Raw genomic sequence first — 24,820 nt, 5'->3', positions numbered from 1 at the left:
TGAACATGCAGACATGCCCACTAAGTGCCACACACCTGAAAGCAAAAACATTGATTCAAAAGGAGGATAACTAACTTGGCACTAGCTCTATTAAGAAGGATGTGGAATTATGGTGGAACAGAAATTCAAAGTAAAAAATGAAATGCTATTGCAAAAAACAAATACAATTTTGGTTTGCAGCAACACAAGTGCTGTATGCAACACACAGGAGGTGATAAACCAAGTCTATTCAGCACAGGTTATGTACCAGATGGAACAAAGAACAGTGTTAGGTACCAAGACGGCTGTCACCCCTGCCCCTCACCACTGATTGGCTAAGAGGGCTGCCTGTCATGCAGCTCCACCCCTCACCATTAATTTGAAGTGAGGGGTGGGGCCACATGATGGACAGCCCTTGCGGCCAATCAGCAATGAGGAGTGAAGCCACAAGGGCCCCTTGGCCAATCAGAGGCATAGGGATGGCTTCCGCTATGATAAGCCCTTGAAAATGCCAGTTGATCCCATGATCTGCCCATGAAATCAGCCAGCTGCCTCATGTTTTGTAGACCGCTAATAATAGTAACTGGTCATAAATGGAAAAAAATATAATTAAAACATTACCTCTGATTCTATGACCCTGTCTCCAGAGATGGGAAGGGAAAGTCTTTTTAGAAGTGTTACCATCCTGAACTGATAAAATGTCAAACTTGAATTTTCTTGTGGACTATAACCAAAACAAACAAACAAACAAAAACCAAAACAAAACAAAAAACCCAGGCCCATGAAACCTGATGCTTATTTTGATTAATTAAAAAAATCTTTGACATTAAAACCTCTATAATTAATGTACTTTTCAATATGACAAGTCTATTCAGATGAAAAATAAAACTTTCTCACTTATAAAATGTAAAAAGGAGCTTACACTAGTTAACTTGATCTAAGAGTAAACTGTATAGAAGTTCAGGACAGTTAGACTGGTCTAAAAATGGCTGACCCAATCTAAATTAACCCTACTTCCAAGGTACACCTAACTTAGATCAGGTTGGTCATTTTAAAACTGACCTAACTATCCTGAACTTCACAAGCCCAGGTCTGGGAAAGCCCACGTACCAGCCCCAACCCCAGGGCTGCACTTTTCCTACCCCCTCCCTGGCAGTGGGCTATTTTTAGCCCATTTCCCCATGCCCCCAGATGAACAACTCCCCTCCCTGTCTGCCACACTCCCCATTCTGCAAGCCACTCCCAGTGATGGTTTTACCAGCGTTTGCCAGTGCCAGGAGCTAACCAAGTAAGTTGGGAGGGGAAGGGTAGGTGGGATAGAGGTGTTGTTCATCTGGGAGCTGGGGGGCTAAACATAGCTTCTGGTCCCAGGGGGTGGAAAAGAGAGACCACCATTCCTCCCAAGTGCCCCCTGCAAACCCTACAAGCTGTCCTGATCCTGCCAAACAGTCCCAGACCCCTCTAAACATCCCTCCCCCCCGATCTCTTCCATGGACACCACTTGTGTCCCTCCCTAGACCCTGTTTTCCTGCCCAATTCCCTGATCCCCCTGCAGATACTGCCTGCTCCCTGCAATTCCCCATCCCTCCCACAGCTTACCCTCCAGATCTCCCTGTAGATCTCTCCACACCACCCAACCTCCTCCAACAACCTGACACACTTTAGATTGGATGGCCATTTTTAGCTCAATCGAACCTCCTCCTAACTTCCTCCTAACCTTCCTGAGTATCTGTACCTAGGCCATAGGTGTCACATTACAGAGGTAATGTGTATTATATGTAACTATTACACAGTGAGCACTGTGCTTACTGATGTATCAAGACCCTTCATGTTATTACTGATATCAATGTTAGTTCTCTTGATTTTCAAATGTCATTCATTGTTTGTTTTTTTCCAGAAACAATTGCTTACTTTGGAGGGGAGAAACCTACATTTTTAAAAATAGAAAGATAATTTTTAAAAGGTCCTGCTTTGCTACCATTTTCCCCTCTATTCTTTATCAAACTTAATTCATAACAACACACAAACAATGACTGCAGATTTAGACAGAGTTTAAAACATCGTCAGACCCACAAATTGGGAGTTCATTTTCAGATAAGCTTGTCATGCTTGTTTTGATTATTCCCAGCTTTATCCTAATGAAACAATTCTCTTTTCAGTGGATGCACGTACAACTATGCAGATTTATCAGTCTGTCATATGAATTATTATATCCCAATTCAACAACTTTGGTCTCTACCTCCTTCTTCAACTCATTTCTTTACCACCAGTCTTCTTTTAATTAATAAGTGAGAATGAACATGCAGCGATGGTGCCCAAGACTTAAAGAGATCTACTGATATGAGATGGTATTTTGCTGGTGCTTAAGGAATTGTGGATTTTGTTGTCTGTCATCTTTGTATCAGCTGACTTTTACTTCTACTTAAAGTACTGTTATATTTAACCCATGCATTTTAGTGCCTTGTTTTCTTGTGCAAAAGGTAGTTTCAGGGTGAAACTATAGTGCACATCTCATTTAAACTTATTTTCTCCAACATTTCTTCAACTACCCTAAAAAGGCATAATATTCCTTGGACATAACAGGCCCTGAACATTTGCATTTTGGAATCTTCAGAGGTCTGATCTTCCTAATACCTACCACAATAGAGTATGTCTGTGTCATTCCCAACACTGCCAGGACTACACACTCTCACAAACACCAAATCCAGAAATATGGCAGTGAAGCTATTCTTATGGCATTCCTTTGTGGATGACCTCAAGACCTTTGTCTCCAGCTTGTGTAACAGCAGCAGAAGTAGGTGCTTCTGGCATGAGTGAATGGGATTAGGAAGGCAACCCTGATAATATATCAAGCACCCCAACAGTAGTTGGAATGTAATATAGGCACACACACAGTCTCTGCTTGACTTCCATCTCAGCACGTGAGGCTCAGAAATGGACGGGCTCTTCTGACTGTAAAAAAAGATGGTCAAAGTCATATCTGAGTAACACTAAGTACTGTCATTTTGAAAACACTAGTGTAAAAGAACACAGCAAGAATCAGGACACACAGACAGCCTGGGTGAGTACAGCAAGAATCAAGTGTTCTGAGCTCCTGAGCCAGGCTTTCTTAGCCTTGAAAATTCCCTCATAATCTATGCACCCGTACAAGAACAATCCCCACCGTGAACTTAAATTGCCCCCTTCTGCACATTCGTCTCTGCCTCCCTTGATCAAGGGCACAGAATGAGTTAGTGACAAAGTTGGGCTCTAAACTTAATTTCCTGGCAACTCTTCCTTCCTAGAGTCATCAACAATCCATCTAATACAAATCAAAATCCACTGAAAAAGAAAACAAAGCAAATGAGGCAAAACCTTGACACAGAAGTATATTGAAATGTAAAGCAAAACAGTTATGTAAGTTACAATACAACCTAATATAGCTAATTAATAGTGAGGCAGTAGCAACTATAGACATCAATACCTCAGCATATTGCAAGATCTGGAAATGTTTTAGAATGCCAATTTATTTTAAAGGTGTAGTTCTTTAAGCTAATGATATGGAACCATGTAGAAGGTTTGTCCCATCAAAACAACCATCTTCAAGCACTCTTTGTAACTTTTTATAACAAAATGCCCATATTTTATTTTATGTATATTTGTTGTAATAGTACCTGAACTATAAGTAGAAAATAGAAAATTATTGTAAAGTTTAATTTATCTTACTTACACTTTCAAATTTCTTAAATAGACATAAACAGAAATGGCGTGTTAAGATTTCTTTGTTCTGATTAATTTTACGGTAATTCAAAGTGCTTCAGTTTTAAATGAATTGTTTGAATACTAAATTATGCAGCTTTATGATCCAGGAGATAAGCAGAGCTCTAAAGATGCCTCTGAGACTTGAAACAGACAGCATTAGAAGCTCATTATTGCCGGCACATTTAACATGGTTAAAGTAGGGGAAAATAGCCATTAAGTTAATGTAATAGTTAAACTGCATTAATTTGAAAAACTGCCCAGTGATGTGCTTACAGTGGAGGGTATGCTTCTTTCCCCTTCTCTTTTATTTTTTACTCTGTAGTTTTTTATGAATATGAAAAAGCAAAGACATCTGAAGATTAGTCCTTCTCAAGTAATTCAATGTTATTTTTACACTTGAAGAAATATTTGGTTTAACAGTCAAATATCTGTTAGAAAAATACTCTCTCTCTCAAAGGAAACGACCTATAATATAGCAAAGATTTTAATTGGAAGAGAAGCAGAAGACAGGGAAGGGAGGCACCTTGTAGACTAACTCATTTGTTAAGCTTTTAGGCCTTTAGGCTGAGCTTTTTAAGCTACAGCCTACTTCATCAGATGCTAAGGATGGATTGCAGAGAGCAGGGGTATTAAGTATAAAGGAATAAAATCATTGTTTAAATTTAAAAAATAGGGAAAGGGGAGGAAAGAAAGGATACTGCTGAAAGTCGAAGGTGGGTTGAAGAAATCAAAAAGAATAAACAAAGCAGTTTACCCATTCAGGGATGTAGGGGTTATAACAAGCTAGTCCAGCTAATGGGTAAGAATCCAGTCTCTGCTGAGGCCATATTTAACCAAATCCAGTCTGTGGATGGTTTCTAGTTCTGCAGTTTTGCATTTAAGTTGGTTTTTGAAGTTGTGTTTTTTAAGAATAGCTATTCTGAGGTCAGTGATGTTCTGCCACAGGCTTTGGTACCTTTCTGGAGTTGATATATAAGGTAAGTGTCCATTCTGTCTTCCATATGGGAATCACTCAGTCTATCCAGCATAGACAGCAGAAGGGCCCTGTAAGCAAGTGAAATATATGACATTGGTAGAGACTGATTGAACCCCAGATGTTATAATCCATGTTGTTTTGTTCACTGATGGCATAGTCTGTGTTGATGAAAGGGCACAGCTGGCATCTGGGTGTGTTGCGAGGCTTGGTGAGAATAGAAGTTAGCTAGTTCAATGCTGGAGAGACATTGTTGGAGTTTGGGGTGGGATTTCAAGGCTGTGCTGAGACAAAAGTATAAACTAAATTCCACCTCTCTTTCTGTGCATCCGTGATGCCTTCTGTCTACTGAGTCTCTTTTTTCTAAGTATTATTCTTTTCCTGCATTTTACACAGAACATGAAAACAACACTAACCCCTCTCCTGGCTACTGAAAGGGAGGAGAAGTAAAATGACCCAAGCAAAATTCCAAGGAAGACAAAAGGGCCATAGAAGCCATAAATATAAAAGGAACAAAAGAAAATTGCAATAATGCAATGGTAGATCAGACTAAAATCTAACTAATTTAGGATCCCATCCCTTTGAGTAGTCACCGTCAGATGCACAAGAGTGGGATGTATGAATCCTACAGCAGGCAGATACACTATATTCTGCTTCCCTATCACAGTCACATGGGTTTCATCCTGACATCTAATAGCTGGAGCATCAGGCCTCAAATCTTTCCTTTGGTGACCCACTTCCAAGCACACAACCTCTCTTTTGGTGGCACTTCCAGACTTGTGACTCAACTTTTGGTTATGAGTCTACTTCTACAATTGAGTTGCCATTGGGTTGTTATTCCACTTACAAATGCCATGACTTCATTTGGGGTCATAACACCTGGTTTGGAAACACTGTGATGGAAACTAAAATGTCAGATGTAATGGCTTTCCAAACTTGTCATTCTGTCAACTTCAGATGTTTTTGATACCTATCAAAATGTGCCACCTCTTTAAATGCTTGGCCTCAGTGACTTCATCTGGGGGAAAAAAATTTAACAATGTAATTTCTTGATATGTAAAAAATATTTTTTCCTCTTTTGATGTTATGGAATGATTCTCTTGTTCTTGTGTTCTGAGCTCATTATACCAATGTATTAATTTGGAGGCATTCAGATGAACACCAGTAGGAATGATAGACAATTACACTCTTTCCTGGGTCTTGAGTTGAATCTGCTGTTGCTGCAAGTTAGCTGATCTCCTATCTCATGATACTGGAAAGGTTCCATTTTATTTGGGCCCGAGAAGGGAGAAAATTCATTATTATTTTCCTACTGTACAGTCAGAGAGTCCATTCCCTCAATGGTGAAGTCCTCTGTCTCTTTTTCTCCCCTTTTCTCTGTCTCTGTGAAAAGAAGTTTATGGATCTTGTTTTCCCTCTTACCTTCCTTTCAGTGATGCTAAGAGAAGGCCCAGCAACTCTGTAGTTTATTTATTTGATGTAAAGAGGACAGTGCTATAGAACAGATTGACTTTTATTAGTAGATGTTTTGGATGGGGAATCCAGGAAAAAGATGACAAAGTTGAGATGGAAATACAAAGCGCCCGAGCGAGGGACTAACAATCGAGGGGTGGGGGAGAGGAATGCTACAGCCTGTTTCTAGGCAAGATGGGTTAGCCAAGTTAGACTATCCCTCAAGTTATTCATCAGAAGGTATTTTAGTGATTCCCCATTGTAGTCTATGGCCAAATCTCCAAATCAGCACTGAATCTCTGAATCCGAATCAGCCGAATTGAATCGGGACAGTGATTCGAATAATCAAATCAAATCACTGTCCCTCTGAATTGGCCGAATCAAAATCTGAAGTGAATACTTGCTGCTTTGCACAGGCCTAGTAAGAACCTAGGCCATGGACTCAAGATATCAAACACTCTGCACTTCTGCTTTAAGATGGATAAGAAGATATAGTTGCAAAAAGTATTGTTTCCATGGCAGCTTGGAGAAAGAGCAGGAATATTTCCTCCTCCTCTTTTAGAAGTAAAATGAGTTGCAGAGTTTATGAAATCCTTGTGCAGGAGATAACACATAGGAAGGCTACAGAATAATTTAGGAGTATCAAAGAACACACAATACCTTATCCTTAAACTGCATGTAATTCACCACATAGCAATGCTGTGGTTACCAAGAGTCAACACACCGAATACTTGTGAAGTTTTGAAAAGATCAGAAAGAGAAACCTTTAATGGGCATGAAGTAACATGAAGATTAGGACCTTGTAACTTTAATCTTCATTTAAGGATGCCACTTCTGGCAATACAATGCCTCTCCCCACATCAGCTGCTCCCTTTGAAGACTGGATAAGATAAAAGCACCACTCTCTCATTTACCAGTGCCACCAGCTGCAATATGCTCTGTCTTGCTTCTCTCAAAAACTGCCCCTTACGTTACTTAATTGATCACCTGGCAGAAAAAAAAAACCTTACCAAAATATTTGATTTTTTTTCTTCTGCATTTAATATTGAAATTCAAAATCTTCTTTGAATGATAGGAGGGCCTCATGCTGCATGAGAACCTTTACGTTTTTAGTGCATTTTTATTGAAAAATGAGTTTCAGTCAAGTCCCTTAATTTTTAAAATTAATATATTACTATTCAACATACCATGCCTGCAGAAACAAAGGCTGTATAAAAAGTATGTCCCTTCCCTTCCAACCTTTGTTCCCCCCACTTTTAAAATCTTATTAACTTCTGTCAGGTAAGGATCATATAGTCAGGTAGTTTAGACTATTATTTAGGTGTAATAGGTCTTGTGTGTTCCCCTCCACATCAAAGCCATTATACATACCTCATGCATAAGTTCTTATACAAACAAGCATCTCTCCCCAAAGGGTGTGCTTTGAAGAACAATCCAGCCAACAGTGCTTTAGTTTTCCAAACTAACTGAGATATTTATTATTTTCCTTATTTCTCCATTTTTTCCAGTGTTTGCAGAACAAGTACTCAATTCAATATAAAGTGCCACTGCTTCACTGCTGACATCTACTGGCTAATCAATACCCCAACTCTGCTTACTCATATTGGGATTTCAGACAATAAGGCTGCCTATACACATGCTCATGGGCGTTCTACTTAGAATGCTGCAGTATCATCTCAGTGTCAGGTATATTAAGTCCCCACACATTTAAAAATGGCCATGGGGCACCTTAACTAAACCTCACTGAATAAGATTTGGATAAAGTGTCCCGTGGCCATTTTTGAATGAGCAGAGTCTTAGTCCACATGATGCTATGGCATTTTCATTAGAGTGGCTGCCCATAAACCACTCTAATTAAAACGTTTCCCCCACTCCTACCTCTGAGCACATGTATAGGCAGCCTAAAGTATTAAGTACAGTATTTTGCCTGGCACATCTTATTTTTTAAAGAAAATGCTTTGAAATGACCCTCTGTAGGAAAGGCAATAATGACTTTAGTCTTTGAAATAAATATTGTTATTGCTGTTTTTTCATTACTTCTTTGGAAAATGACACTTGTCATTGGATTTTACGATTATATTACCAGATGTATTAGACTTATTAGCTTGTCTAGTCTGATCTCTGTGGGGATTAACAGAGAATCTAAATAACAATGATTTACTCTATTATTCCTTCTTCTGTGGAGGTGATACATGTGCCCATCAGGAAATGGCTACATTGGTTTTACTTAGTGTGAAAGGTGTTTTTTTTTAGCTTACAGGGACACATTTTGTGATGCTCACCACCTTTCGCCCACCTTGAATTCCTAATGAGTTCTGCTGGAACTGCATTGAGCCTGCTAATGGGGACTTGGGTAAAAACCTTGTAGTAGAGTTTTGGGATAACCAATGCCTTCAAGCATAATTGAATATCTGCCACAAACCTTATTCTGAAGGAGCATTGCTGTGAGGTCTAGTGATCAGTCATTTCTCACAACATTGATCAGACAGTGCATAGGGACAAACTCAGTGCTCAGCCCAAACAAAAAATATCCAGTGTCAGCTGTCCATTTAATATGAAGAAATAATTTTTAACACAGCTCTCCAGGAACTTTTACATACTACTCCAAAACATTTAATGGAGTTTGGACCTTGGGTTTTCCTGGAGGTCAGCTGAGAAATGTATGTCTCTGTTATCTGGGGTCAGGTGTTTGTACCTGGGTTTTTAGTTCTCAATAGTTTTCACTAGGAAGTTACAAAAATACTAATTTCCTACACAAATGGTGGTCATTTAAACTAGAAAAGAAGCTTTTGCATAGTCCAGTGCTGAAGGTGTTCATTCTTTTGAAAAGTTCTGCCAATTCAGCACATCAAAAGTAGATCTAAATTGGGTCCCAGTCTGTCCTCCAGTTGGTTAACAGTTATAAAAATGATTCTGCTATGACAGAAAGTATTTTAATTTACAAATATTAATGATAAGGTTTTTCTTCTCACTATGAAAGCTTTCTTTGCAACCTGGCTTACAGTCATAAATGATTTCTCATCACAAAAAGATGGTCACCTCCTGAATGAGGATTAAAAACTTCAATAGCAATTAAATATAAAATAAAAATCCATTCCATTACAACTTTCAAACTGCCAAGTGTTTTTTTTTTAATGCTTACAAAAGTTTAAGGTTATTTCTACTTTCTTCTGTTAGTATAATCTCCATTAACAAAGAATATAGATCTCAATTGTTGGTCAGAGCTAAATAAGAAATTTTTCCTTTAAACTGTTAAGTATCTTCAAAATTCCATCAACTGATCTAAATTTGACAATTAGCGTGTGCTGTAGAATAAGTGCTTCTATTATTTGAAAAATGAACATCTTAGCCATTAATTTTAAATTAAAAATAGACTTCTGTAACTTGCCTCCAAACTTTTTTGGCACATTTTTAAAGGATTTTTATAAAGAACAGTAGACATCCTAAATGAATGATTATACAGATGGAACTGGTATCATTGCTTATTATTAAAGGTGCCTAATAATTTTGTCAAACTTTAGCCATTTTAGTTGAATATTTCCATGCTAGTCCCTGCTTCGCCTCTTGACATCCTTCCAAATACTGCAGGTTTCATTGGCATGGCAGAAAATATTGGAGGGAAGAAAGAGACCATGACACACTTAGTTAGGAATGACAGTCTATGACTCATAGGTCAGATCCAGTCCATGAAGCTATTTTATCTTGCATGGAGAGCCAAGGAGCTTCTGTGACATTGTAGTGCTGGAGGGCTTAAACCAGGACACAAGGAAAAGCAGAGATGACAACACTGCAGGTGAAGGAGCATTGCAACAGTGGCAGTGTTGGCTAGGTTGGAATCAACCTGGTCTCAGAGTCAAGCTCTGTCAAAGTGGCTCCACTTCTAGAAAACATTGCTGATTCTTCCTGTTAGGTAATCTTTAGGACATTCACCATGGAATGTAAGAGTCCATTCTCCCAGGAGAATACAACAACCTGAGAACGGTCTGTTTTTGGTACTCTGGGCAAGCCTACAGTACAGTTTCTGCCAAGCTCACTATGCCAACTTAGAGTTCGCAATTGAAATTCAGCATAGACCAATGCAAGAAGTTTTTCTGCCAAAATATGTTTACCATCTTACTGAATGAAAAACTATGTTGATGAAAGCACTCTGTCAGCAGAGCTACCTTATAGCACAGATTCTACTGGCATAGTTATATCATGTAGGGGATGTGATTCTTTCCAAATTGTACCTGACAGGTATTTCATGAGAATTTGGTAATGCAGAATGAGCCGCTGAGGAACTTGTTCTGATGAGGCCAATAACTCAAATTAAGTATGTTTTCTTCAAGATTACAAGCTTGTTTCCATTTTGATATGCAATTTGTGTGAATCAATGGAATTCTTGCTTTATAAATGCACGCAACCCCTTTCTCTCTTATTTTAGTTCAAATGATTGGCTCCGTTTGTGTGATTATTTTATGTCTGGCATCTAAACAAGCCAATTTTTAGTTTGTTTGTGGATGACTTTCAGCTCTCATCAGAATTTTTGTCACAAGAATACATTAATTTGGTGCAATTTTCCACTTTTGTCAGATTTTTTTGCTACAGAATGACAAGAACATATAATTGACCATTGAAATGGTTCGACATAGTGAGGGTGTCTATAATTTGCACAGAAAAACTGACTGTGTTTGTACATTGTTGTTGCAAAATATTAACCCCACTTCTTTTGCTAGTCTTTTTTTATTCAAACACGTACAATATTACAACAATCGCCACAGGAGATTGTATTCTGTATACACAAAGCTCTATATAACTTAGTAGAAAGCTACTTTTCTATTTGCTGACAATGCAGGCTTTGTTCTTTCCTAGAAAATGCATTGCTCTTGATCTCATATGCCAATTTAACATTCATTAGGGAACCAACAGAATTTATATATTCCATCTCTAGGGGATAGTATAATGTATCATTTGCTTCTTTTATTTTGATTGCTTTTTTGTTCCAAGAACATCTCAGTTAATCTTGGCCAGTATCCACTTCATACAGCCTTCTACCCACTCAAACACATTGAACTTTGTCCTGTGTCAAGTTCTTGTACAGTAGTTTGTCAGCACAAAACATACTGCCACTTCTTTTCGTAAGAATTTAAAGAAGCTCAGATTAATTTTTGGAAGATTAAATTTATTTTCTGTTCTGTAGAAATATCTTAAATTTAGCCTACTTAAGATCCCAAGTTTGTATATGAAGACACACACATGCACACACTAATTTTTTTTGCAACTTTTTCCATTTGTAGTGATTTCTTCGTTTTTGTATCAAAGGCCTATTTATGTCCTAAAATATGTACTTGTTGACAGCCCCCCAGGTTCATAGTTGGATGCTAACATTAATATCAAATGAAGGGTGATAGTTATTGTGCTATGCTATTGAGAGGATTTGCTTCAAAAAGTGCAGGCAGCACTGTTGGTCTCAGTTGTTGAGACTCACTCTGTATGGTGGGTGCTTCACATTCTCAGTCTTCCCACTTCCAGGACAAAGCCCCTGCTTGCTTCTCACATGGGGAACTCTGGCATGAAAAGCAAACAGGAGGCGGTTCTGCTTCCTGTGATCAGCTTCTGATACCCAGAAGCTGAATGGAGGGAGTGGTGCAGCAAAGCCTCTACCTGATACTCACACCTAGAACTCCAGAGTGAGAAACAGATGGCCAGTAGCTAGCAACTACTCCTCTCTCTTCCTGGTCTACTCAAGAGGCAGGAGTAGCTGGCCCCAAGTCTTCTCCAGCGGGGGGAACTCTGGTGTCTGGAGGGGATGGGAGCCTTCCCTCTGGGTCTGATGAGAGAAAGCATGCAGATGTTCAATCTCCCAAGAGAAACTCTCCTGGGAGTTATTTATACCTTATTGTAGATGGGTTATTTTTTCTCCCAGAGTGGTCATTATTGCTCTAGAACAAAAAAATTGAACATCTGTGCACTTTTGGTTTCTACTGGCAAACAGCAATTCTCCCAAAAGAAACTGAGGCCATGTCCAGACGAAGGCAGCTGTGCAGTATGTGGTGCTACAGACCCATCTGCAGTGCCATACACCACACATTCAGGTGTTCTCTGTACTACAAAGTAGCCATGGGGGTGGACCCCAGGAGATCCCAGGGTCAAAAAACCCATGTGAAAAAAAAGGGTGGCACATGTGGAACCAGCACACACCACCCAAACCTGGAACCTGGCCATCCAGAACCACACTCTAGTTGCTGGACAGGCTGTAAGCCACGGGATCACTGTGACTGCAGCCCCTGGAGGTCCCCAGGACCCCAGGTAAGGTGTGCAGCTGCTTTTTGGCCCTGGGAAAACAAACTTCTGCACTCAGTGTTTGTACATAGCCTGAGTTTTGATTGCATGATTTTTTCTCAGGCTTTTTATTTGCTTACAGGTTTAAAAAGACCTGAATCACCGATTTAGGTTTTGGGGTTTTTTTTAAGACAGCTAGATTCCCCTGACACAGAAAAATCATGAGGATGAGGATTTAAAAAAAAAAGAGTCTAGTGCTCATGACTGGGCTGTACAACAGTTCTGCAGACTTAAATTGAAGTGAACATAATCCATCCTTTGTTAGAGACTAGAAGGCAGCTTCTGCTATTCATTGGAAATCATAGTATCATAGAAAAGTAAAACTGGAAGGGACATCCATAGGTCACCCGGTCCAACCACTTGCCTCAGGCAAGATTGTCCCTTATAACCTTTATTGGCTTTTTCTCTGAAGGATCTGGTTCTAACCAATATCTGAGATAGAATATGGGACTAAATAGGCCAAAAAATGGTTCCCCCAAGGAACTCCCTATGATCCAGCTTGGGCAGGAACAATGTAAGCTTTTCTCAACATGCTTCTGCCTTGATTGGGAGTGATGAAGCTGTCTCAGTTGTAACAGGGAACCCCTTCCCCTGTAACTAGGAAGGCCTGAGAGGGTAGGAAACCCAGGGTCAGGAAGGGCAGCAAGAGATAATGGCTTAGAGGGACTGAGCCAAGGACTAATAAAGCCAGGCAGCTATTAAGACAATTAGCTGCACCAGGACCCTATGTGTAGAAGATCCAGTCATATGGCTGGAAGGAGGCTAGGCTTAGAGATTCAAGCCCAGTCTCTAACAATGCAAGGGGCAGCTCTTGCATGCAGCAGGAAGAAGAGGTGCCAGCAGAGGGGAGAAGGGCAACCACCCAGGGGACATGAGGTGAGAGGGTTCCAATGGAGGTAGGGTCTGTGGCCAATATTTGCCTTAAGTGACAAAGACAATTTATTTTGTGAAGCAGTTGGCTTGTGGGATTTTGGGGTTTGTTTGTTTTTTTGGTTTGTTTAAACTTGAGACTAGAGAACTGGGTTGTGGCTGCAGCAGTGGAGGATGCCAGGAGCAGGGGTGCCTAGTTGGCCCTCCCTTGCTATAGGTGACAGAAGCTATCCCCAAGCCAGAGGGACTGAGACTGGTGTGGTGAGACCAGCATCCCAGGAGGGCTGCAACAGCTGAAGCCCTTACAGGTGCTCTTACCTGTGGTAACCCTCCCTTAAAGGGGAAACATACAAGGGAAACCAAGGTAGGGGGCTGGCCTACTGTGGTCAGATAGGCAAGATGCCCAGCAAGGTTACTCCAGGCCTCAGGGATTGCCTCCCACAACAAGAAAGTAACATCAAAGTCATAGCAGGAAAGAGACTGAAGGTGAGGTGGGCCAGAAAAGAACTGGCAGGTGGACTGGACCACAGTGGGGGACCAGGTGCCAGAGTGGCAATACCCCCCCAAAGGTGGTCCAGAACATATCACAGAATCAATGTTATACAACCACTCCAAAACCTCTTTGCTGACACTTGCAAGAAACACTTTAACTTTCAAGCTTTACTTTAAGCACCCAAGGTTAGGTTGGGAAGAAACCCACCACATATTAGCCCCTGGGGGGGTGGGGGGAGTGCAGAACCTGCCTGCATGACCTGAGCCCAACAGATGGGGAGTGTCCTCACACACCTCTCAACATGGCCTGCTGCCAAAGCCTCCCAAGCAAAGATGAATGGCTGAGCCACCCTGGCTGGCAAGCAGAGGGATTGCAACCACCCACCTGTACCTGATACAGCAGAGGGCCATCATGACATGAACCCTTATGTCAATGAGCCACCAGTCAGCCTTTCCACACAATGCCACTGAGCACACCTTGCACACATACTGTGTGCATGTCAGATTCCTGGGTTCTGTGTGTGTATGCATGTGTGTGTGTCCTGGATGCCTGCATTCTCAGTGTTTGTCCCAGACACCTATAGTTTGAGTGTGTGTGTCCATGTGCTCACATGTGCACATGCATCCTGGATGCTTGTACTTCTTGCCCCACTCCTATGGATGCTAGTGGCCCTGACCCCACACAGTGGCAGGCTGTCCAGATCCAGGAAGCCCTAGACAAGTAACTCCTCACCTACATGGACCAGGAGCCATCCCCAGGTGAGTAGGGCCATAAGGCTTTGAGTACCTATGCCATGGCACTTACTGGGCCATAGGTCTCCAGCCCTGGGCTCCTCTGGCCCTGTGTCACAGGCACAACTGCCCACAAGTCAGGCTGGTTGGGCACTACAACCCTTACCCTCTCCCTTCACAACCACTGCTAGGAGTACACACTGGGTTCAGAGGGAAAGCAGCCTAAGGAAGAGACTTGCCTCATTTTAATCAAATGTTGAAGCTGCCAAACTTTTAGTGTGTTTACTAAATAAAAACTATGAAACACTGCCAGCTACACAACTTGGAACCTTCTTCTCACTTAACATGGAGAGCAGGGAAAGATCTTGGCTGCACCAGGTGGTTATGGCATTGAGGAGGAGAGGAGGGTGAGAAGTTGTGGGGATTCAATGAACACAAAACCTTGGAACAGCAAGGAAAATTCTGAGTGCAAATCTGCCACCCCTTGATTTAATTTTCACATGCCTAATTAAAAAAACCTGTGCATGAACCCCTCATGCCTCCTGAGGCTGGGTGGGGCATGGTAACTGCCCACAGATGGCAGCAGCAGGGACATGGCAGTGGCAAGCGGGGACTGCCCACAGGTGGCCACGCTGAGGTCGGCGGAGAGGGCAGACCGAGCAGGAACCACCCACAGGTGGTCGCAGTGGTGTCAGTGGGGGAGGGGAGTAGGGGGTGGCAAGTGCTGACTAGCAGTTGGTGACTGCCCACAGATGCCGCCGGCAGTGTCAGCGGCAAGGGGGAAGTGGGGGACCAGTCTCAGGGAATGCACTGTCAATCTCAGGGGGTGCACATGCATCCGTGTGCACCCCCTACGCATCGCCAATGAACCTGTGAAACATTGTCCACTCTGTAACTTGGACCCAAGCCCAGGGCACTACCTATCTTCACAGAGGATGCATAGCTTACCTGCAGTGTGACCCAGGCCCAGAGTGGCCTGGCTTATTGGACTACCCTCCCCCTGATACTGAGTGCTCCTATGTCCTTGTGGAACTGACCTGGAACCCATTTAGGACCTTGTGCCTTTCCCAGTGACTACCAGTGGCCAAGGATAGCAAGTTGCCCCTGAAAGGAAAGCAGAGTCAATACTGCTTCTGGCATTGAGTCTTGGGCAGCCTGGGCCCCCTTCCCTCTCCCAGTGCTGGTGAATGTTTTTCACCTTTGTTGCTATTTCTGAGATTGACACTATGTTTAAGCTCTCTATACCTGACAGAGCAGCAGCAGCATGCTCTTTCCATTTGGAGGCTAGAGTCACTTTTGTAGAGATAAGCATGGTTTTTATTACTAATATATTAGAATATGTATCCATCAAACTGGCATTGCTACCTAGTAGAAACATAAATGGATTCTTCACATTAGCATTTTTTCTCTGTCACTATGAGATATAAGATATTGAGCTAGATCAATGGTGCTCAACCTTTTTGGCCATTACTGGGTGGACAGTGTCCAGGTAATCTGTGAGCCAAATACAGTTGATGGTCCTGATACAGCACAATGCGGTTGCAGCAGGGCCCCATTCAGCCACACAGAAGGGAGCAGGGGGCATCCTGTCTCTAACCTTGTCCTGCAATGGGAGGAAGGGGGTGTGGCCCAGCCCTGTGGAGGAATTGGCATGGCCCAGTCTCATCTAGTTGTGGGGGTGGGGACATGGCCCCAAACTGCTGCATGGGGCTTGGAGTTTGGGAATTTGGCAACCAGGGTGGGTGGCCACATTTATTGCCACCACGCTCCTGATACCAAATTTCCTGATCCCTGTGGAGCCCTGTGGACTGGATACCTATGACTCTGGGGTCACATTCAGCCCACAGACTGTTGGCTCTGGATTTAAGATCCAGATACCTTGTTCCAAGGGGGAGGATGACTCACCCTCAGACTGACCACAACCTTTGCATTCAATAATAGGCAAAATTATTGATACGCAGTGATAACAGAAAAAAAAGCAATACAAACGATCAAGCAATTCTGCAGCTACCAATCCTAGGGCTGTCATCAGAGTCAAAGTACATCTGTCCAGGATGTAGTCTCCACTCTGAGATGCTGTCTCCTAGGTGTCAAATGTCAGCAGTCTGGAGGTAGGCTGTTGAGCCCCCCCCACCCCCCAGGGGTGTATGAGATGGGCTAATGATCTTATGCCCTCCGTCTATGCCCTCCATCTATGGCCTCAGGAACCCTCACCGGGGGATGGGGACAGGAACAGGGAGGAGAAGGAGCGGGGAGGGACAGGGAGGGATGAGACAAAGATAGGGACAGGGAGGGATGGAAAGGAAGAGAAGGAGGGACGCTTTGTTAGTAGCAAGTCTCTCCTTTATATTCTTCTTCCCTCTTCATGACTCTTCATATCTCTGGCTGGTTGTCTCTCTGTGATCTCACATCCACATAGCCTTCTGGGCATTCTCCTAATTTGGTATATACCCCCAAAACTGGGACTCAGCCCCCTGCTGCTCTGGGGTCTTGCAGCTGGTGTCACTTTATCTCGTGTTACGGGCAATATGGTACATCCTCCCTCTGTTCCCAGACTTTGTGTCCTTGTTGGCCTTGTTGTGTTAGACAACCTGTCTTCCTTGAAGGCTATGATCTTGGGTTATGGCATGCCCCCTCAGTTCTTAGGCTATGTATATATCCATTGGTCTTCTTGTGTTAGACACCCTGTGTGTTTCCAGGGCTGAGAGAAACTCTGAGTGTGAGATCCAAGCTTCTTAGAAATCTGCTGCTCACCTTGAACCCTTTGAATGCATATATCTATACCTATATCTATACCTGTTTTTTTCCCCAAAAAGCAGACCTCTAAATACCATTTCTAAGTCAACATAGACCAGAGGTTGAGCACCTCTGAGTGAGACAGACCAGCAGCCTCAACCAGTATGGCATCTTTCAAGTTCTTGTGTTAAAAAATGTGTTTGATATTTTAGGAAAACTATGTTTATCCCTTCTCCAAAGTTAAAGAGACACTTTGGACCACATACTGCACCTAGACAGATGTGTGTGCCTTCTCCTGAGTTTGTTTGGAGCTCCTTGTATGTAGCTCGGAGTGCAATTTGAATAGCAAGAAAATTATCTAATTACCACTAGCAATTTTGAGAAATAACTTGGCTACCAAGCCAATGCATATTTGTAGCCTCCATATCAATTGGTTTTTCTAAGGTAAGGTCAGAAGATGAATTGTAGCTTTAAAATACAGTTGTGGTTAAATTATTAACAGTTTTATTCTTGTATTAATAAAAGCTGAGGGTATAGTAAAATGAATGATTAAAAGTGTTTTATGAAAACATAGTTACAGTGTCTTTTAAACGTTATTGTTTAGTTAGGCAATAATGACACTGTGGCTATGGCACATTTACTATACTTGTTACTTTCTATAAGAAGATGAGGTATGGCCACATGTGAGTGCCTGCTCTGGTAGGTCAGCATTACCAAGCAGAAACTACAAACAGTGTACAAGGAACACATACCCTTTAAAGAGACTGAAAGGTAGTAAAATAGGACCTCACTATTGTTCTGAGCTTGTCAAATGTACATACCAACAAATGTTCTGTAAGCAGATGGGAAGATCAAAGTCATAAACTGCAAGAAGGAATGGCCCCTCAGTGGGTGAGAATGGGGACCACAGTCCAGTAGTTCCATTACCTAAGGAAGAAATTGCAGATGCAACCAATTAAAATGGTTGAAGCTGGAATAGGAGAAAGGTACTTGCATTCATAAACCCTTTTATCATGGTGTAATTTAGATTTTCTCTCAGCAGAATTGACAATGTTAGGACAGTGTTATCTTGCACAGGCCTCCCACCCCACCCTGCTCCCACATGAGCAGTGCAGGCGCTGTGAATCCCACCTATCGTGGGCTGCAGGCTCTCCACCACACTCTGAGAGGCAGGGACAGAAAATGAGGGCCGTAGTTTCAGTGCAGGGACACTGATGCATATGATGCTTCGGGCATAATTAAAGTGCCCCCACCTCCCACCAGCACACATGTATCAACACCCATTCTTCTTTAGAACACTTGCTCAATACTATATCTACAATTAGATACTCTGCTAACAGGTTAGATCAAGGCTATACTGTATCAGACAATGAATAAGGGATCAGATTGTGTATCCACAAAAAACCTCCCAACCTGTGAATTCTTTAGTCTGGCCTCAGGTGAATATATGTATAAGAACACTATCAATACTAATCTCTGTATCATTGTTGACAAACTCATCAAAATGTGTTGGAAAAGATTTAATGTTCAATATTCCTTGTTTTTTGAGAGAGATTTTAAAATTTTGGTGACCGCAAGACTTCCATTACCTATTTCTAGGCACAAAACAGTCTAGGCACATTCAACTCTTTGGGTATGTCCACACATATTCCTACATTTATTACGCCTTACACTTACTTGTGGTGAAACAATTGGCAGTTCAGCCATGATAGCATGGAGCTCTATATGGACTAATTTACTTCACTTCTAAGCTCAAATATCTCTACCTGACATTGCAGACATACCCTTTTTTATTTAATTTAGCTAGGTCTATTGATTTTTTAATTTAATATCACTGTTTTTTCTTATACATGGTTATAAAAAAGAACTAATATGACAGTGAGAAATATAATGACAAAGATGTGGAAGCTGCATTAGCTTTGAAAGATGGTGAATATTCATCATTTACATTTACACAAAAGGTATACTTTCCCAGCAGCAATTTATTCTCTGTGTTGCATATCAACATTTGTGACTGAGTCCTACTCCTCTCCATACACCATATGTAAGCAGCTGTAGGCATCAATATGTCATACTTGCTCAATATGTTTATGACTGGTCCAGAATTTATAAGCCCCGTGTATGTTACCACATTTTTCTTTCCTCTCCTATGGCCCTAATACTCTGCAGGAACACACAGACCAAACATGCCTGCTGAGTTCCAGGGAGCTACTTTGGATTTAAAATGGAAGGAATCCTTAAGCACTAGGAAGGAGATGCAGCACAGAAATAGCAGTATATTTTGTTTTCTGAGCACATGAGACTTTACGGTGAGAGACAGATATTCAAAAAGCCTGAGCCTGAATTGATTCACTCTTTGCAGATTAGTCTAAGCTGTGCAGTTTAAACTGATTAATAACTGGACAGACATTCTCTGTTAAATCAGGAAATGTAGCCACACGCCTGCAGTGGCCCAAGCCAGAAGCCAGGGGGGTGTTAGAGCATGCCTGCCAGCCACTGCCAAAGGGGAGGGAAGAGAGATGCCCTCCAAGACTCCCTGCTGGAGTGGAGGGGGAATGGCCAGGCACCAGCTGGGGCTAGCAGGACAAACAGGATACCAACCATCAGCCTGAGCTGGAGGAGGGGGTGTGGGGGGGTGCGAGGGAGCTGCTGCCAGACTGAGGAGTGGGGATGGAGAAAAAAGTCCTGTCTCTGAAGCAAGCATGTATTGACCACAGCAATTTGCAAAGCACACAACAGGGAACTACCAAAAATCTTTGCCTAAGCCAAGATACAGCCCAGTAAAACACAGCATGCACAAATTAGTATAACTTAACATGTAAAGCAAGAAGATAAGAGAAAGCCTTGCATAAGATTTCTAATCCTGAGGGCAGAGTGTCTCCTTACAGCCAGGCATTCAGAGAGGCTTTGTTTAGGTTTTACAGGTTCTGCTTCATAATGTAAATGTAGCTCTCTGCATTCTTTAGTCTGGAACTTCCCTTAACTCCGTCTTCAGCACATATGTGTGATGATTGTCAGGTCTTTGCCAACACTTCCCACCTTTCAGTCTGGTCCTGCAGGTATTAACTCTGGCCTCACATGTGCAGGTCTCGAATATGCACAGAGGGAACTAGCTTGCCTCTGTCCCATGCTCCAGGACCACTGTGGAATTAGTCCCCTCCTTGGCGGCAGGCAAGCTGGACAGAGGGAGGAATTAACTCCGTCTCTACCTGGTTGCAGAAAAGCCATAGAGCTGCAGCTGGGGCTGGCAAACCCCAGCTGCAGTGCTGAGGGTTTGCCAGTGAGGATGGAGGGAAGCATATGGGCATGGAGAGGGATGGAGGGTGGAATTTGCCTCAGAGGCCATCGCAGGCCAGAGTCTGGCTACACCCCACCCCTGCTCCAGCTGGAGAGCACAGCCCAGGCCAGCCCAGCCCAGACAGCATGCCAAGATGCTGGGGGTCTCTGATTTAACTTAAACCATCAAGCGGTCTGGGACAAACATTGAATAAACCAGTTTGAGCCAAATCAGTTAAGTCTGAGACCACATTCAACCACATTTATCTCAAACTGGTTTCAGCTTCTGCAGCACTGGGGTGTGGTCTTGGGGCAGGGTCCCACAAGGGGCATGTGAGGCAAGGGCAGCACCTGCTGCCTGTAGTATGTGGGGTGGGGTGCACCCCCCACGCCTGTTCCCTGCAAGGCAACCTGCAGCCATGCAGCCCGCCCCTCCCCCACAGGGAGCACCTGCTGGTTGTGGGCTGCGGGGAGGTGGGTGCACAGCCACAGGCAGCCCTGAGGGGAGTGGGCAGGAGGATGCAGTCTGTGCCGACCAGCTGCAGCACGCAACTACAGGGAGGGGTGAGTTCCCTGTGCATGCTCCCCACGCAGCACACTGCAGCCATGCACTATGCCCTCCAATGTTTTGGTGCTCCCAGCATGAGGAGGGATGTACCATGTGGCTGCAGGGTGCCATGCAGGAAGCATGCATGGGAGGATGCACCCTGCACCACAACCGTGTGCTGCATTTGGTGGGAGCTGCCTGCACCCCCGCTGCCTGCTCCCCTCATGGCACCCTGCAGCCAAGTGCCATGCCCCCCCATGGCCACGTGCAATGCCCCCCTGCACTGTCACAAGCCACACACCCCCATGGTTGCAAACCACACCCCCGCACGGCTGGTCCCCGCACCGAGGAGCACAGCCTGGTTCTGCTGGCCGCGGCACCCACCTCTGCCTGTCAGTTTGTCTGTCCTAATGCTCCAGGCCATGCATGCACAGTTGGCCTGGAGCATTACGGACAGACAGATGGAAGTAGTACAACTTTTATTATATTAGAACCTATTATGGGGTGGAGGGGTCATCCTAGATTCAGGGTCATTTTATATTCAAGTAAATGCAGTATTCAGTCTTCTCTACACAATCACTTTCCAGAATTCTCAGGAGCATAAATGATCTTTCTTAACTGTTTTGTTTAAATTAGGACAAAACCAAATTCATGTGTTCTTTATACATATTAACATTTGATAGTGACATGAAATATGCTGCTTAAAGTCTGTTTTCTGTTGTTTTCTATATCTTATTTTTCAGAAATGTTTTGTTCTGAGAGAAAGTAAAACTTGTCAACAAAGGGGAATGAGGGCAATACAGTTCAAAGGAAAAAAAGCCTCATGTAGGGAGAGATGTTCATGTACTTCACATAGCCATGTGTAATCTTCAGCAGCACAAAAGCATGCATCATGAAGAGCAAGACAGAAGACTTCACCTGCTGACGGACATGGGGGAAAAAAACCCCCAAACCCCAGCACTTTACCGGAAGAGGAGGCACATTAGGTTGACCCAGCTCTCCAGCGTCTGTATAGATCATGAGCTTCAAGGTGGCTTTTTGGCATTTTTACCTAAAGCTAATTCAATCAGCTATTAATAAAAGTGCCAAAAAGACCACTGGAGTGCCCAGTCTATACAGATGTTGGGTGAGCCAGGTCAAACTAACACAATGCCTCTTCTAGGCATGCACTGAGTTTAAAGTAAAGCACCATTTTTTTTTATTTTCACATCTGTAAGCAGCCAAGTAAAATGCAGCTGCTCTGCTGCTCATATCTTACCTGTGTCAGAAGTGCTAAAATGTCACAAAACTTGCTCTTACTCCTAACCCTTTTTTTTTTTGGCCAACTATAGCTTGAGTTATGCTTAATAGTGTGGGATGATACATTTTTGTAGAAATCAGACTTCACTAAACATTCTGCTTCATCTAAACAAAATATTATTAGAGGGTATGGTTAGGGGAAAGACCTGGAACATACTCATGTTCAAGTTTGACTGTTTTACGTGACTGAAACAGTGCACCTCTACAGTGAATCTGCACAGCAAGACTTTAACCCTGCCTCTTCTATACCCCAGCTATTGTTCTGGCTGTTGGGGAAGACACAACTTATTAAACAGAAAAGATTCAGGTGAGACAGTTTAACATGATTCCATTTTCAAGAAAATGTTCAACAGTTATTATGGTTGTTCTATTTGGAGGAAAAAAAAGATAAATTCAAACCCCCAGGAGGAACTTTGAAATGGAATGGTTCTCCTCTTATGCCAAACACCCTCTGAAAATATTTCTTAAGCACTCTTCTCCAGCTGAATTAACATTGATGCAGTATACTCTACAGCATTCAGAACTAACTCATACAGAATAAATCTTTTACTTTGATCCATTTATTTAAGAATTTGGAAAGACATAATTGTTTAATTTGTTTCATTCCCCTGTAGAACAGATGGAACAGAGATATTTTTCCTCCTCCACTTCACAAAGCAGTCAAGGTAAATAAAATGGGGGAAGTAAAAAATATCAAATACCCAACTCCTTTTCTACTTCTGTATATAATGACAGAGGGTGCATCTACATGAGATGCTAACTGCACAGTAGCCTAATTCTAGTGTACATTAGCATGCAGGGCAAAAAACATGCTAATAGACCAATGCAGAGTAGTATTAAGCTACTGCACAGTTAGTGTCACTAAAAAGCTGTGCACTGGCACTACTACATAGTGGCACTGGTTACTGCACACTGATTTAGTACTCGGTTATACAAGTACTAAATTTAACTACAGCATATTAATGAATGTGTAGGCACACTCAGGGGTGACTAAAGTAGGTAATTTTACCAAATCTTGGAGGATTAAATAGAGACAATCACAGAATAAGTAGTGCTTTTTTGTATATAAAACACTAACAATCTGTCAAATATGTAATTTTTTTAATGCAAGTACTTCTTTGGCTCAAATAGTTTCCTAAGTAGTCTGTTGATTAGCTTCTCGATAACCATCCAACAGCTGTAGCATTGTATGTGTCTACAAAGGACACAGCTACACGAGACCCTTTACTCAAGATTAGAGCAAATTACTGCACAGTAAGCATCATTGTCTACACATGCAGATGATTACTACACAGTAATTTGCTCTCATCTCAAGTAAATTTGCTACTTGTAAATATGTTTTAAATTTGCTCTCAAATAATTATTGCATAGTACAGCACATGTAGATGACCAACTAGAAAAAAATTTGCTTTCAGCTTCTTTCTCTCAGGAGCTGCCTGCTGCTGGAGCAGCCTTCTCTGCCACCAGAGCCCAGGCAGAGACAATGTTACCCTGTCTTGGAAGCAGGGAACTCCCAGCCTCTGCTCTGCAATTGTGGAGCCGGGTTTGGGAGATAAGAATCTCTCGGCCCCTGCTCCGTGATAGTGCAGCTGGAGCTGGGAGCTCCCTGCTGTCAAGGTAGGGGGACATTGTCCCCACCTGGGCTTTGGTGGTGGAGCCCGCCCCAGTATCAGGCGGCTTCCAGGGTTAGGGAGCAATCTCCCAGCCCCTGCCAAGAGACAGCTGTCTCCTGGCCCCTTGCTCCCTGCCAGTCGCTTGGCTAGTATCCAGGGGGAGCCTAGAGCTCCTCCTGGCTGCTGCAGGGGACTAGTGCAGGGCTGGCAGGGGTAGAAGCAGACTGCTATCATGAGAAGCAAATTTGCTCCTGCTTCTCCAAATGTGTGGATGCCTGCCTGGGGTGGGTTTACTTTAGAGTAAATTACACTAGAGTAAACCCACCCCAGAGCATTTGCACATGTAGATGCACCCAAAGAGTATCAAATTGAAATAAAGCATAACGGCCTTTCCTGTGACCTGCCTTGATATTTAAAAAGTAAGGAAATACTACATTAAACCATAAATGTACAGTAAAGATGTCAGCAGAATTAAACAACCATCTGGTGTAATCATTCATGTTCTCTAAAAATAGTTTGCATGTGAATGTGCCACCACACTTTTCTATATAATTCAGAGGTTTGATTTTGAAAGAAAACTGCAGCAAAGCAGAGGGAACAGAGCAAGTGTTCTCTTAAAATTTAGAACATTCTCTCCCAAGTAAGAAGCCAAAGAGGGAGGGATATTAGGAAGGGGTAGACAAAAAGAGAAGAATTTAGTCCTAGTAACTTTAAAACAAAGATACATATAATAAATACAGCACATCTAATCATATTAATTACATTTCTTCTATGTTTATTTTGTACATA

General features: G+C 42.6%; 1 long non-coding RNA gene across 1 annotated transcript in view; it reads right to left on the bottom strand.

Annotated features, from left to right (window-relative positions):
* The window catches only part of LOC149870108 (uncharacterized), a 124,284-nt gene that overhangs the window by 60,927 nt on the left and 38,537 nt on the right, over nt 1–24,820 (bottom strand). Inside the window, exon 2 of the long non-coding RNA XR_016440636.1 lies at nt 18,118–18,223. This is a non-coding gene — a long non-coding RNA (uncharacterized LOC149870108). The remainder of the gene's footprint in view (nt 1–18,117; nt 18,224–24,820) is intronic.

Source organism: Crocodylus siamensis, chromosome 2, assembly GCF_052110815.1.
Source record: "Crocodylus siamensis isolate JL-2025a chromosome 2, ASM5211081v1, whole genome shotgun sequence".
NCBI classification, from domain to species: Eukaryota; Metazoa; Chordata; order Crocodylia; family Crocodylidae; genus Crocodylus; species Crocodylus siamensis.
Note: the sequence above shows the minus strand (reverse complement) of the source record. Positions and strands in the feature narration are given on the sequence as shown.